This window comes from Mercenaria mercenaria, chromosome 2, assembly GCF_021730395.1.
Source record: "Mercenaria mercenaria strain notata chromosome 2, MADL_Memer_1, whole genome shotgun sequence".
Classification (NCBI taxonomy): domain Eukaryota; kingdom Metazoa; phylum Mollusca; class Bivalvia; order Venerida; family Veneridae; genus Mercenaria; species Mercenaria mercenaria.
Window position 1 is genome coordinate 75,862,115 of NC_069362.1, and position 17,293 is coordinate 75,879,407.

The 17,293-nt window shown below is 36.5% G+C and overlaps 1 long non-coding RNA gene across 3 annotated transcripts in view; it reads left to right on the forward strand.

Annotated features, from left to right (window-relative positions):
• The window catches only part of LOC123564352 (uncharacterized), a 302,958-nt gene that overhangs the window by 43,059 nt on the left and 242,606 nt on the right, over nucleotides 1-17,293 (forward strand). For all 3 annotated transcript variants that reach the window (XR_008369891.1, XR_008369894.1, XR_008369892.1), the window contains exon 2: nucleotides 16,416-16,609. This is a non-coding gene — a long non-coding RNA (uncharacterized LOC123564352). The remainder of the gene's footprint in view (nucleotides 1-16,415; nucleotides 16,610-17,293) is intronic.

The window sequence follows — 17,293 nt, forward strand, 5'->3', positions numbered from 1 at the left end:
CTTTACCTTGGTACATCAGTGAGTGTCACATCAGTGTTTGTCTGTTTCAGTGTCAAATCAGTGTGTGTCACATCAGTGTTCATCTGTTTCAGTGTCAAATCAGTATGTGTCACATCAGTGTTCGTCTGTTTCAGTGTCAAATCAGTGAGTGTCACATCAGTGTTTGTTTGTTTCAGTGTCAAATCAGTGAGTGTCACATCAGTGTTCATCTGTTTCAGTGTCAAGTCAGTGTGTGTCACATCAGTGTTTGTCTGTTTCAGTGTCAAATCAGTGAGTGTCACGTCAGTGTTCATCTGTTTCAGTGTTAAATCAGTGAGTGTCACATCATTTACATTCTTTGCCTGTACTGTTGTCACATCAGTTCGTTGCCTGTGTGTTTTGTGTTGGATCATTTACAGCATTTGCCTGTGTTTGTGTTAGATCAGTGGCAGCCGTTGCTTGTACCTGTGTCATATCAAATATAAACCATTGTTACAATCATATAATTGTTCTTGTGCTTTTAAAATATTCAGATACCTGAACAATTATTTGAGGACAACCGTTTTCACAGACCTAGAGTTTTTTATCCCCCCGCCAAAGGCGAAGGGGATATTAGAAATGCTCTCCGTCCGTGCGTGCGTGCGTCCGCAACGATCTTTGTCCGGAGCATAATTCCAAAAGTACTGGAGGGATTTTCTTCAAACTTCATACACTGATAGAACACATTGGGAGGAAGTGCAGTGTGCAAGAACAATAACTCTACCTTGCCTATTTTTTGAGTTATTCCCCTTCATCTTTTTTTTTTGAAAAAATTTGTCCGGAGCATAACTCCAAAAGTGTTGGAGGGATTTTCTTCAAACTTCATACATTGATAGAACACATTGGGGGGAAGTGCAGTGTGCAAGAACAATAACTCTACCTTGCCTATTTTTTGAGTTATTCCCCTTTATCATATTTTCTTAAAAAAATTTGTCCGGAGCATAACTCCAAAAGTATTTGAGGGATTTTCTTCAAACTTCATACACTGATAGAACACATTGGGAGGAAGTGCAGTGTGCAAGAACAATAACTCTACCTTGCCTATTTTTTGAGTTATTCCCCTTTATCATATTTTCTTAAAAAAATTTGTCCAGACCAAACTCCAAAAGTACTGGAGGGATTTTCTTCAAACTTCATACACTGATAGAACACATTGCGAGGAAGTGCAGTGTGCAAGAACAATAACTCTACCTTGCCTATTTTTTGAGTTATTCCCCTTCATCTTTTTTTTTTGAAAAAATTTGTCCGGAGCATAACTCCAAAAGTGTTGGAGGGATTTTCTTCAAACTTCATACATTGATAGAACACATTGGGGGGAAGTGCAGTGTGCAAGAACAATAACTCTACCTTGCCTATTTTTTGAGTTATTCCCCTTTATCATATTTTCTTAAAAAAATTTGTCCGGAGCATAACTCCAAAAGTATTTGAGGGATTTTCTTCAAACTTCATACACTGATAGAACACATTGGGAGGAAGTGCAGTGTGCAAGAACAATAACTCTACCTTGCCTATTTTTTGAGTTATTCCCCTTTATCATATTTTCTTAAAAAAATTTGTCCAGACCAAACTCCAAAAGTACTGGAGGGATTTTCTTCAAACTTCATACACTGATAGAACACATTGCGAGGAAGTGCAGTGTGCAAGAACAATAACTCTACCTTGCCTATTTTTTGAGTTAATCCCCTTTATCATATGTTCTTTAAAAAAATTTATCCGGAGCATATCTTTTTCATGCATGGAGGGATTTTGATATATCTTGGCACAAATGTTCACCACCACGAGGTGAAGTGTTATGCGCAAGAACCAGGTCCCTGGTTCTAAGGTCAAGGTCACACTTAGAGGTCAAAGGATGCAAGAATGAAAACCTTGTCTGGAGCACTTCTTCCTCATGCATAGAAGGATTTTGAAATAACTTGGCACAAATGTTCACCACCTTGAGACAGAGTGTCATGCGCAAGATCCAGGTCGCTAGGTCTAAGGTCAAGGTCACACTTAGAGGCCAAAGGTCAGATACAAGAATGACTTTGTCTGAAGCATTTCTTTTTCATGCATGGAGGGATTTTGATGTAACTTGGCACAATTATACATCAGCATGAGACGAAGTGTCATGCGCAGTTCCCTTCTTTAGAATTACTTCCCTTTGTTGTTACTTTAAATAGCTTTTATTGTAACTTTTTCATTACTAGTCGTAGGGAAAAATCGAGACCACTTTTCTGTAGTACAACATGCATGCTACATCCAATTTTGAGGTGTATTTGGACCAATCTTTACCTAGTAAAGACTTTTGTGTGGACTTACAATTTTTTTTTTTTTTTTATAAAGATTAACTTCCCTTAGTTGTTACTATAAATATCTTACGTTGTAACATTTTTATAATTGACCATAGGGAAAAAACAAGACCACTTTTCTGTGGTACAACATGGATGTTACTTTCCAATTTTAGGTGTATTTTAAGATAACTCTACCTGGTAAGGAGTTTTTTTTGGACTTAGAAAAACAAAAGACTTACAATGATTACTAAACAACCACAAAACTAAAATTCCATTAATTTTGCAAATACAGCTTCTAGAAAAAAGAAATTTGCTGTGACTGGCATATATTGTGACATTCTGGCACTCTTGTTCCCTGTTAGCTTTCCATTCCTTCTTTTTACAGTAGCCATATAGAAAAACATCATAGCTATACTGTTCATGAAAATTAATAAAATTTAGCAGTAAGCTACCTCACCACTGAATAAGTCTTTCTTCCACATCTTTAAAATCCCTGATGTGGACCACAACTAAACGGTTCTTCAAAGCTTTTCCCAAAATGAATACTTTCAGACACTAACTTGCCAGGAACTTTAGCCTTCAATTATAATATGCCTGGCGGGGGGATTGGCCATGTCTAACATGGCTCTTGTATATATTTGTTCTTGTGCTTTTAAAATATTCATATACCTGAACAATTATTTGAGGACAACCGGCTTCATTTCACATACCTAGAGTTTGTTAACCTTCATATTAGCAGTACTGTATCTTTAGCAATTCATCGACAAAGGCAGTCTAGACATTTGTTGAAAAGGTAATTCATTAATGTCACTATTCTATGAGACTGCAAACATCCATAATTTAACTTGATATTTAATTTGCTACATCCATTAGTATGTTTTATTGTTATGTGTTAACTTTCATCTAGGTGTAGACATGTTGTTGAGGGTAAATGGACATCATTTTAAAGATAAACCCCATAAAAATAAGCTTAGGCCAACCTTAAAATGTGTTTGTTTTCCCCTCCTGTCACCCATGTAATTAAAGGCTGAGTATTTAAAATGTTTTATTTTTGTTCAGTACATTAATTTCCAGTAACAAACATTGAAAATATATGTAAAATCAGTCTGTGCCTCCTGCATATTAATAATAACATGACTACTCCAATATCTTTATCACCAGTTTGATCTGAAATTAACAACACTGAAATAGGTAAGATTATTCTAGAATTAGAATCACACATCCTAAAATAATACTAAAATAGTTTGGTAGAGGCAAGCAGACAGACAGCCTAGAGTAGCCATGTTATTTGGTAGGCTCCTCCCAAGGGCAGTAAAAGTTGGGACTTAAAAGTCTGTCTTACAATAAAATGACTCGAACGTTGCAGTATTTGAAAAAACAGTCAGTAGAGACTTGTCATTTGTTTGACTTCTGCAGTGCAGCAGCACATGAACACATATCATAGGAAAGTCACCAGTATAATTACTTATAACTTATCAAAGAAATGTCACAAGCCTTGCCTATACATCTCTACTGTAACTTTACAAACAAAAACAGTAAACAGCAACTGCTGGTAAGACATGTACATCTCCTATAATAGATAAGTTACACAGGCTATATAGCAATGCTTTTGTATATGCTACATTAGAGTAGCCTGCAGTGTATGTACACCTGTCTAGCAATTCTTGAAAGATGTCCCAATATTTTGGTACATTTTGCCTCAATAGAATTTCCACCAATGTCCATACATCTGCCTTAGTAAAAGTACTAGAAATACTTGTACACCTGCCACAGTAAAATTACCAGCAATGTTTGCACACATGTGCAGGTAAGTTTATATACCTTTAAGAGTAAGATTATCAACAACCTTTATACACATGTCATAGTAAGCCTACCAGCAATTGTTGTACACCTATCATAGTAAAATCATCAGCTATTCCTGTACACCTTCCATATTTAATTGCCATCAATACTTGTGCACCTGCATCAGAACATTAACCAGCAATACTTGTAATCCTGCCACAGTAATATCAGCAATACTTTTGCACCTATCAAATTGAAATTACCAGCAAATCTTGTGCACCTGCATCAGTAGAATTACCAGCAATATTGCACTTGCCATAGATAATTTACCAACAATGCTCAGTTGAATAACCATTAGTACTTGTACACCTGACTCAATAAACTGACCAGCAATAATTGTGCACCTGCCACAGTAATTTCACATATTACTAGCAATACTTGTGCACCAGCCACAGTAGAATTGCTAGCAATAATTGTGCACCTGCTGCACTAAAATGTACGACAATACATGACTGTGCACCTGCCACAGTAGCATTGCTAGCAACTATTGTGCGCCTGCTGCAGTACAATTTACAGCAATACTTGTGGCTGCAGTACAATTTTTCAGCAATACTTGTGCACCTTCCAAAGCAAAATTACTAGTTGCCACAGTAAAATTGCGAGCAGTACTTGTGCACCTGTCACAGTAGAATTACCAGAAATATTTGGCACCTGCCACAGTAAAATTTCCATCAAAACTTGTTCATCTGCCACAGTAGTATTACCAGCAACTAAATAAACTGACCAGCAATACTTGTGCACCTTCAACAGTAAATTTCCAGCAATACTTGTGCATGTGTCACAGTTAAATTACCAGCAGTACCTTTTCATCTGTCACGGTAAATTACCAGCAGGGTATGTACACCTGCCACAGTAACATTACCAGCAATACTTGTGCACCTGCCACAGTAAATTACCAGCAGATCTTGTGCACCTGTCACAGTAATTTACCAGCAGTACTTGTGTACCTGCCACAGTAAAATTACTAGCAATACTTGTATATCTGCCACAGTAAATTACCAGCAATACTTGTGTACCTGCCACAGTAAATTACCAGCAATACTTATATACATGCCCCAGTAAATTACCAACAATACTTGCATACCTGCCACAGTAAATCACATCAATACTTAAGTACATGCCCCAGTAAATTACCAACAATACTTGCATACCTGCCACAGTAGAATTACTAGCAATACACAGCAAATTTTTTCACAAACTAGCAGTCAAAGTGAAATAACAAACAGTGCTTATACACATGTCATAGTATCAGTGATTCTTATTTATTAATAATAATCAAATGACAACATGTATACTTTGTAGTAAATAACTATGTGACAATGTTAAAAAAATTGAAATTTGTTGGAACTTTATAATTTTATCATATAACAGGTGTTTTTCATCTGAATATGATATTTTTCTGTAATAATATTCTCTTGCCTTTCATCATTGTATCATTTACAGGGGCACCCTGGTGATCAATTATAGAAATTCATTTCATCTCAGCTGCATATTTCCTGTGATTTGGTGCTAAAATGGTGACTAAAACGTATTTTTAGGAGGTTTTCTGTTTGGCTTAATCTTGATAAAATCATATAGTTCTTACAGATTAGCTGAAATCCTCGGAATTCCTGATCCTGCAAGAATGTGGAGTGAGGAGTTTTTCTTCAACATTTTCAGGTGATATCCACACATACCAGAGAAAAGTATGTAAATCACAAAAACAATTTAATACAAAAACATGACAGCAGAAACTGTCTCCCTGCTGTAAAACTCTTTACCCTTGTTATCCAAATCTGTTCACTTCATGTTTTTTCTTACCTGCACAAAAGACATTAGGCCACATCTGATTTCACACAAGTTCTTTCTTTGATGTTTTTAAATTTTGTCTTTCATTTCATGTGGGATAATTTTCTGTTGTAGAATTTTTTTTTCGTATTGAGGTATATTTTTCTTTGGACTATGATGTTGGTACTTCACCCTAAGTAACTCAGAACTTTATAACTTAGGGTGAAGTACCAACATCATAGTCCTAAGAAAAATATAGCTTTTAACCAGTGGATAAGTTGTCCATCTGATATCTTGGTCTTCTGCCTTGGTCCTCATGTACTGATGTTAATACTCAAAATATTTCCCGACATACATGTAATGCCATTTTACTCAGATTTAGTGAAGAATTTTATCTGTAAAGATTTCCGAATTTAGCCAGCCAGTTGATAAAGTTTTGTATAAATATTTTGAAGCATTACTGCCCTTCCTTATATATAGCTGATCGTTTGATAACTCAACTTCAGATAACTCCAGCATTTTGCTTGTGCCCATGAGGGCTTGAGTTATCTGTGTATTACTGTAGAATGCTTCAAATTGAAAATTGTTTCTCCAGCATCAGAAGCTTCCCTAGATAAGGCATCAAGGAGTGTTTAATGAGTAGAGTTATTTTCCATGAATATTACATACTTCTTTTCATGATCAATGGTATTTTGTATGTTCCAGAATTGTCAATATTTGATGAATTGGTTTGTAAATTGCCTGTATTTATTACCAAGATGAGATGATAAAATTCCCAATTATGTCTGTCTGGGGATTACTTGCTTCTATAGCAGAAGACATTTGCAGTTATCTCCCCATTGCATGAGGGCTTGCAGCCAAATATTAGGCACTCTTGCATTCATATACAGCGGAAACATCATAGCAAACAGAAGGAAAATATATAGTGAGAATTGGCCAGTGTTTTAAAGCTGGTTTAGAATCAGGCTGTTTCGTTGGAATAAATCAGTTCTTTTGATCATAGGTCACAAATCATTCACATTATCCGTTGCCTGAGAGATTTCATATTCTGTATTCCCCCATATTGGTGGCTAAGAATATCTTGATTAGATCCCAGTACTCCATACAGGGGGAATCCTCTATCTCTTGTACCCTTATGTGTGTGCTAAACTTCTAAAATGCAATGTTCAGCACTGAATAGTATTTTATCTGGAGGACTATGGGTACCTAGTGGGTATTGGGTTCATACAGTATTTTACTCTACAAAATGAACCATTGCATTGATCATAACTGACAAGAATAGTTTACAAAATGTATTGTAAGTGGAACCATAAATTGTAAAAACTATAAATATTTCTCGACCATAATAAATGACAACATTAACATAAGAGAGTATTGTTGTCCAGATGCAGCATGCTGTGGGAGAACATAAGCTGTTAATGTTGTTTTCTTATCTACATTATTATCAGCAGTTTCCCAAGCTATTTCTGATGTGCTCCATTCATAGGTTATATGCATGAGAAGATGTGTGGAATGCAGCTCATTGACTCTAAACACCATATGTTTCCGCTGTTACAATTTTCTGTGCGCAAAGAATAAACATTCTTGACACAGTTTTTTTTTTTTTTAGATTGAAACAGAGAGAAAAATGTTGATCTGTTTCCTGTAAGGGGTCAAATTAAACACCCCTTTCCAAGATATAAGTAAAGCACAGGTCTTTTTATCATGAAGGAAGAAAGAACATCCATCTGCATCTGTGGACTTACAATGCTACCACAACAGTCTCACCAACAAATGCACTCTTTCTTACAATTGCACTGTTACTGACAACCATTGCACAGCAGTAAGAACAAAAAATGCAGTGTTACTGACAACCATTGCACAGCAGTAAGAACAAAAACTGCACTGTTACTGATGACCATTGCACAAGAGAAACCAAAAACTGCACTGTTACTGACAACCATTGCACAAGTCACACCAAAAGCTGCACTGTAACTGACGACCATTGCACAGCAGTCACAACAAAAACTGCACTGTTACTGACAACCCTTGCACAACAGTCACAACAAAAACATGCACTGTTACTGACAACCATTGCACAACAGTCACAACAAAAACTGCACTGTTACTGACAACCATTGCACAACAGTCACAACTGACAACGATTGCACAACAGTCACAACAAAAACTGCACTGTTATTGACAACCATTGCACAACGGTCACAACAAAACCTACACTGTTACTGACAACCATTGCACAGCGGTCACAACAAAACCTACACTGTTACTTACAACCATTGCACAACAGTCACAACAAAAACTGCACTGTTACTGACAACCATTGCACAATCGTCACAACAAAACCTACACTGTTACTGACAACCATTGCACAACAGTCACAACAAAATTGCACTGTTACTTACAACCATTGCACAACAGTCACAACAAAAACTGCACCGTTACTGACAACCATTTCACAACAGTCACAACAAAACATGCACTGTTACTGACAACCATTACACAACAGTACAACAAAACATGCACTGTTACTGACAACCATTGCACAACAGTCACAACAAAATCTGCATTGTTGCTGACAGCCATTGCACAACAGTCACAACAAAACCTGCACTGTTACTGACAACCATTACACAACAGTCACAACAAAACCTGGACTGTTACTGACAACCATTGCACAACAGTCACAACAAAATCTGCATTGTTGCTGACAGTCATTGGACAACAGTCACAACTGACAACCATTGCACAACAGTTACAACTGACAACCATTGCACAACAGTTACAACGTACAACTATTGCACAACAGTCACAACAAAACCTGCACCGTTACTGACAACCATTGCACAACAGTTACAACGTACAACCATTGCACAACAGTCACAACAAAACCTGCACTGTTACTGACAACCATTGCACAACAGTCGCAATAAAACCTGAACTGTTGCTGACAACCATTGCACAGCAGTCACAACTGACAACCATTGCACAACAGTTACAACTGACAACCATTGCACAACAGTCACAACAAAACCTGCACTGTTACTGACAGCCATTGCACAACAGTCACAACAAAACCTGCACTGTTACTGACAACCATTGCACAACAGTCACAACAAAACCTGCACTGTTACTGACAACCATTGCACAACAGTCACAACAAAACCTGCATTGTTACTGACAACCATTTCACAACAGTCACAACAAAACCTGCACTGTTACTGACAACCATTACACAACAGTCACAACAAAACCTACACTGTTACTGACAACCATTGCACAACAGTCACAACTGACAACCATTGCACAACAGTTACAACTGATAACCATTGCACAACAGTTACAACTGACAACCATTGCACAACAGTCACAACAAAACGTGCACTGTTACTGACAGCCATTGCACAACAGTCACAACAAAACCTGCACTGTTACTGACAACCATTGCACAGCTGTCACAACAAAACATGCACTGTTACTGACAACCATTGCACAGCAGTCACAACAAAACATGCACTGTTACTGACAACCATTGCACAGCAGTCACAACAAAACATGCACTGTTACTGACAACCATAGCACAACAGTCATAACTGACAACCATTGCACAACAGTTACAACTGACAACCATTGCACAGCAGTCACAACAAAACATGCACTGTTACTGACAACTATTGCACAAAAGACACAACAAAACCTGCACAGTTACTGACAACCATTACACAACAGTCACAACGTACAACCATTGCACACGGTCACAACTGACAACCATTGCACAACAGTTACAACTGACAACCATTGCACAACAGTTACAACTGACAACCATTGCACAGCAGTCACAACAAAACATGCACTGTTACTGACAACTATTGCACAGCAGTCACAACAAAACATGCATTGTTACTGACAACTATTGCACAGCAGTCACAACAAAACATGCACTGTTACTGACAACTATTGCACAAAAGACACAACAAAACCTGCACTGTTACTGACAACCATTGCACAAAAGACACAACAAAACCTGCATTGTTGCTGACAGCCATTTTACTATAAAAATGTCTGTTACTGATATCATTTCACAACAGTCATAACATGCACTGTTACTGAAACCATGGCATAACTTTCATAACAAAAACAGCTCTGTTACTGACACTATGGCACAACAGCCACAGCTGAAATCGCCATGCTATTAACACAAATACATGTACAGTACTCACAACAAAATATAACATTTCTCTTACTGACAACATGTTGAAACAAAAACAAGAATAACAGCTATTGTGACACCATGTTGCAACAATCAAAACACAAAACAGAGTGAGTTAGTACAGAAAGTCTTGTTACTGACATGATGTTTTAATAGTAGCAACAAAATGTCTTTGTTATAGCTTTGTTTCTGACACCATCTGCAAAAACTGCTTTTTTACATAGTACTTTAGTCCAAAAATTTAAAAAGGCTCAGTTACTGACACTATTGCTAAACAAATGGAACAAAAACAACACTGTCACTGACATTTTACTATAATAGCAACAGAAAAAATACTGATTCAACACTCTTATTAAAAGCATGTCTGTTCCCAACACCATAGTTTAACAGACATCAAAACAGCTGTGTTACGGACACCACTGCACAAAAGTAGAAACTGTTTCCCTACACTGTTATCACACCAGTAACAACAAAACTGCTCTTAACCCTTACCCTGCTAAATTTCTATATTGAACTGGTCCATCTTTCAATTTGGACAGTACCACTTATTATTCAAAGGGGTTTTCACTGGAAATTTACTGACTGAATAGCGAACAGTGCAGACCATGATCAGACTGCACGGATGTGCAGGCTGATCTTGGTCTGCACTGGTCGCAAAGGCAGAATCATCTGCCACCAGCAGGCTAAGGGTTAATAAAGATAGCTTTGTTACTGACACAATAGTAGACCAGTTGCAAATAATATGTAGACAAATACATTATTCACCCAAGGTATATATAACACACAGCCATATTACGTTCCAACAGCAATCACTGGAATAGGAACTAATCATTTTTAAATATGCATACGGTCATATTTATGATACATGCTACATATGCACGCGAAAAAAATAGTTTGAAAGTATATTAGTGCCGAATTGCAGTTATCAGTGTGACAGGAAATTTAAATTAACATGCAAAGGCAGAAAATGTTCTTTCTAAAGAAAAACCTAACCTATACTGTGTTGGTGTGCCGTAAACCCCAAATAAATAAATGAATCAGTTACTGACATTTTAGTACAATAGTAACAAGAAAAGCGCTGTGCTTGATTCCGTGGTACAAAAGTCATAACAAAATAGCTGTTTTACTTATACTATTGTACAATTTACAAAACAAAGTAGCAACAATAACAGCTCTGTTATACTACTTGATGCTATTTTTGCATCACAGTCACATCCGGTCTCAAATATTTTTAAGGGCATTTCTGGCAGTTGTTACTGTGCAAACTACTGTGCAGCTTATATTCTGTTGTGCTTTTTTTTAAACAGAATGTTGAATTATTTTCAACTTCAAGTTAATGGTAAGAAACTTCTGAACATGTTTCAGTCTGTGTAAAGCAGTTGGGACAGTTTCTATGTAAAGGAAAGGCAAAAGCAGTGAAAAAGATGAAGTAAGACAATTGAAAGGGAAAAAAAATGTAGCTTTGAGTAAGTTTTGCAATGATAAATACTGTTACAGTTAAATTCTTATGTTTAAATGTCCCATAAGAAAAGTGTTTAAAGTACAATTTTTCTGTATCAAGCACCCAATGAATGCAACAATGCTGATGGATAGTAGAGTTATGTGGAGGAACTTCTGAATACTGGACCTTCTAAAATTCCCGATCTTTCTCCTCCTTGTTTTCTATAAGGACCATACTTCTAAATACCATAATTTCCAAACTCTGAACCCCAGACAGTATTTTCGAAAAAAATCGACTTATTTCAATACTATTTTATTGCCAAAATCTGCAGGACATGAACAAGACTGCAAATCTGTGCCATTGGAAAAATTTTACAATTCCATTGTTTACCAATTAGAGGTGATTGTTTATTTTGACACATGTTAGGATCAGAGCCTGTCAGTCTGCTGAATTAGTGCTAATTAGATAATGATCTAGAACTAAAGAAATGATTTGTAGATTAATTTTTAATGTTTACATAAAACATCTTAATGGACCTTTTATTAGTAGGGGAAAGTTCCCATTTAGGAAGTTAACCACTGAGATTTTCCCTACCTTCTGAACGGCAAACTTGATACTAAATATAGTAACTTGCTTCCCATTTGGGAAATGATATCATATGTATTGAATTGTTTCATTCAAAAGGCTCTGTACCTAGGAACATGCATTGTATCATTAAATGAAATGTACCATTCTAAACTGCTTGTGCCTAAACCCAAAGCTTCAGAAGAGTTACTGCCCTAAAAATCTGTTGCAAGTATCAAAATGACGCCTTCATTGGTTTAACCTTTTCTCCTGATTCAGACCATTGCGCATTTTGATATATTATCTTTGTATTTCAACTACATTTCGATGCATACTAACCAACTATAAGAGCATCATCATGGTCTGCATTAACTGTTCACTATTCTCTCAGTAAATTTTCATTGAATACCCCTTTGAATCTTAGTGGTACTGCCCAAACTGAATGATGGACCACTCCATTTTAGAAATTTGGCAGGGTAAAGGTTAAGAGATAATCCAAATTACGAGGGCTGTTAAAAAATAACGTAGACTTTTTCTGTCAAATGTCGCATATTGTGTAACTAGCAATATGCAATATATCGTTGTAATTCGCAATCTTTCTGTAATTTGCTCATATATTTTTTGTAACATTTTTGCTGATAGGCAAAGCTCGTCAAACGTTTTTTTATTACCATAGCTACGCATAACCGGCGCAGTCGCTTTTTGATCTGTCATGATTTGAATTTGATTGCTAATGTTCGCACTTATAGTATACTTGTTTGCCCCAAAATACGTCAAAGTGTAGCAACACGTCAGGGCGACATGCACATAGAGTATGGGTCATTCCGACAGTGGAGGCAGAAGAAAACAACGTTTAAACCTACTGAGTATTACTGTTTATAATGCATGTAATGTCATCGACTCGTATAGATAATAAAACAGTTGTTTAGTTATGGAGAAAACAGGCAACTGAAATTTATAAACTAATGAAGCAGACATCACAACAATGTTCAGTCATCTGTGTCTAACTTCAAGTGGTACAAACGATTCTCAAATGGTCCAGAATTACTTAATGACAGCAAAGATGGAGAAAACGGAAAATCTACGAATGGATGTTAACGGCAATGTATGACATCTTAGATAAAGGCCAAGTACTCACGCTGAGTACCCTGTCTGAGATGTGTGGCATAAGTGTTCATACATTTTTAGCTCGACTATACGAAGTATGGAGAGCTGTCCTACTCGACCCGACGTCCTTCCGTGTCCGCACTTTGGTTAAAGTTTTGATGCACTTTCACTTTATTTCTGTAATTACTTGATGGATTTGTTTCAAACTTAAAATAGTTATTTCTCATCATCACCCACATATGGCACAAGGGCCATAACTTTCACACCAATATTCCATGAATTATCCCCCCTTTTTACTTAGAATTTCAGATAAACTTTTGATGCACTTTCACTCTATCTCAGTTATTACTGAATGGATTTGATTCAAACTTAAAAAAGTTGTTCCAACTTATCACCCACATCTTATGACACAAGATCCATAACTCTGGTACCAATATTTCATGAATTATGCCCCCTTTTACTTAGAATTTCAAGTTCAAGTTTTAATGCACTTTAATTCTTATCTCAGTTATTACTAAATGGATTTGATTGAAACGTAAAATGGTTATTCAACATCATCACTCGCATCATATGACACAAGGGCCATAACTCTTGCACCAATATTTCATGAATTATTCCCCCTTTTTACTTAGAATTTCAGGTTAAAGTTTTTATGCACTTTCACTCTATCTCAGTTATTACTAAATGGATTTGATTCAACCTTGAAATAGTTGTTCCACCATTATCAACCACATAATATGACTCAAGGTCCACAACTCTGGTACCAATATTTCATGAATTATGCCCCCCTTTTACTTAGAATTTCAGGTTAAAATTTGATGCACTTTCACTATATCTCGGTTATTACTAAATGGATTTGATTCAAACTTGAAGTTATTATTCCACATCATCACCCACATCATATGACACAATGTGCAAAAATCACTCTTGCACCAATATTTCATGAATTATCCCCCTTTTTGCTTAGAATTATACTTATTTAATGTTCTTTATCTGTCTTATTACTGAATACTTTTGACACAGACTCGAGCTATTGTCCAATATCTTCATTCTTCTTGGAGTTATTAAACACTCTAGTGACAGCTCCAGCTTCCTCAGATGTGCCCAGTTTCACTATCCAGCATCGAAATAGTCGAGCGTGCTGTCTCCTGTGACAGCTTTTGTTAGTATTCTAAACAAACAACTTATTATGACTTAGTATTGCTCATGAAAATTTATAAAAGAGATTTACAAATATGAATTTATGCAAACTTAATGAAAGCATCACAATGAAGGCACGACGTCGTTAACATCATTGAAATATGATCGCCGTGCGCCAGGTCCATGTAAGTGACTGTTTTTAAGGAGGCGTAACTCCTGATTGCATGGTCATAATCACATCAGATTTGCAGTGCAGTTAGTAGAAAGGTATTTAAAAGCTAGAGAAAATGTCTGTGTTAATTTTGAAAAGCCCTCGTAGTACCATGAATGCAAAAAGATTGGGTGGGACAGGACAAAGGCCTGTAATTTTGTTAAATTGATGAAACCTGGTATGTAAACTTGTTTTCTCTTTACCATTTAACCTGTTTAAAGCTTCAAAGCAATATCTATGTCTGTTTCAGGGACATTTAAGAAAAATAAAAAAAAGTCTGATGGATGGGACAAAGTGATTCCTATAGATAATTCCCCAAACCTTGTTTGGTTGGGGTAAAACAAAAGCAACCAATTTACTAACACCCTGGTACAAATCTAGCTTCAGTGCAAAACAGATATACTTGAGATGGCCTCTTTGAATACTTTTTACATACTTTTTCTAATGAACTGTTCCAGTAAGCGAATTTACATGCTGAGGCTAAAACAAGAACAATAGATTGGCATGTAATACTTGCACCATTGTTTTCTTGCTCTTGCTTGTTTGTTTATTGGATGATTAGAGCCAGTGTAGATAGGTGTGGAGAAAATGTTGAAGATCACAAACTACAGAGTTGTAATTTTTCTTTCTTGGAACTTGATTTTTGAGAACACAAAATTATTAAGAAATAGTGACCTTTTGATATGTTTTCTCAGAAATGTGACTTTAGACCAGATCTACAAGATGTGCTATTTCTTCAGTTAAATTGGAGAAGCAGTCAGAAGAAAACTATTATATTTTTAGCTCACCTGTCACTAAGTGACAAGGTGAGCTATTGTGACCGCTTGATGTCCGTCCTGCGTAGTGCGTCGTGCGTCGTCCGCCAACAATTCCTAAAAAAATCTTCTTCTTGAAAACCACTGGGCAGAATTACACCAAACTTCACAGGAATGATCCTTGGGTGGCCCCCTTTCAAAACTGTACAAAGAATTGAATTCCATGCAGAACTCTGGTTGCCATGGCAACCGAAAGGAAAAACTTTAAAAATCTTCTTCTCAAAAACCAGAAGCCCTAGAGCTTAGATATTTGGTGTGAAGCATTGCTTAGTGGACCTCTACCAAGTTTGTTCAAATCATGACCCCGGGGTCAAAATTGACCCCACCCCAGGGGTCACTTGATTTTACATAGGAAAATCTTCAAAAATCTTCTTCTCAAAAACCAGAAGCCCTAGAGCTTAGATATTTGACATGTAGCATTGCCTAGTGGACCTCTACTAAAATTATTCAAATCATGACCCTGGCATCAAAATTGACCCCGCCCCAGGGGTCACTTGATTTTACATAGGAAAATCTTCAAAAAATTTCTGAAAATAAACCAGAAGGCCTAGAGCTTACATATTTCACATGTAGCATTTCCTAATGGACCTCTACAAAATTTGTTCAATCATGACCCCTAGGGTCAAAATTGACCCCACCCTAGGGGTTATCTGATTTTACATAGGAAAATCTTCAAAAAATTTCTAAAAATAAACCAAAAGGCCTAGATCTTAGATATTTGACATGTAACATTGCCTAGTAGACTTCTACAAATTTTGTTCAAATCATGACCCCCGGGGTCAAACTGACCCAGCCCCAGGGGTTACTTGATTGTACAGCGGAAAATCTTCCAAAAAAATTCTAAAAATCATCAGTTTGACATTTGAAACATGTAGCTCATATTACTCAGGTGAACGATCCAGGGTTATAATGACCCTCTTGTTTACCATGAGTACAGTTCTTGCAATTTATCATCTGGGCATTGTCAGTTAGAAAGACGAAAAATCAAAAAGATTTTCAATAAATCACTGTAAAATACATATATATTTTTCAGGTCTGAGCAAGAACAGGACAGCATTATTAACCACTAGATATTTTCTACCAGCCTTCTATAATGCTAAGTAGAGTTGTTTCTAATGGCTCCGCCTTTTCAAGATGGCAGCAGAGGTGTTTTGTTATTAACCTGTATGTCTTGGACCTGTTGCAGATACAACAAACTGTTGGACCTGGGGCATGGTACACACCAAGGTACTATAAGTAGTGTTTTTACTAAAAAAATAAATTTCATATTTTCAGTCTATAGTATAAACTGAGGCATTATCCCGTTATCTGGTCCGCGGACCAGTAACTTCCGGGCCTAATTTTCTTGAAATAATCTAACTTTCTTTGAAATTATTTATCGGTGTTTCTCACCAGTAATGGTGGTATATTTCATAGAGGTCAAAAAGTAGTCCATCCTAGAAAGTAGTTCCTACAGTGTTGCAAAAAAGAGGATCGAGTCATTCGTCAGGTGACTATAGTCTATATCAAAGGACTTATGCAATTTATTCCATATAGTAAACCGAATATAAAAACTACTTACATGTGAGTTAGCAGTCCAGTCCAAAATTATTTCCACAGTAGATGAACAACGAAATTATATTCGGTTTACTTTACAGAATAAATAGCATTAGTCTTTTGATATAGACTATAGTCACCCAACGAATGATATCGCCGCCAAATAGACTCTTGGTATTTGGTCCGCATCAGAAAACTTCTATATGTTAACAAATTATTTTAAGAATGTCACCCCCAAAAGACTGCTGAGCCCCATTTTCTCTGAAAAAATGCTCCCCCAAAGAAAACCCTTTTCCCAGGGATACGTCCCCTTATTAAGGCATTAGAATGAATCTATAGGAAAACAATTTCGTCTCTCTATATATACTCCTGGTA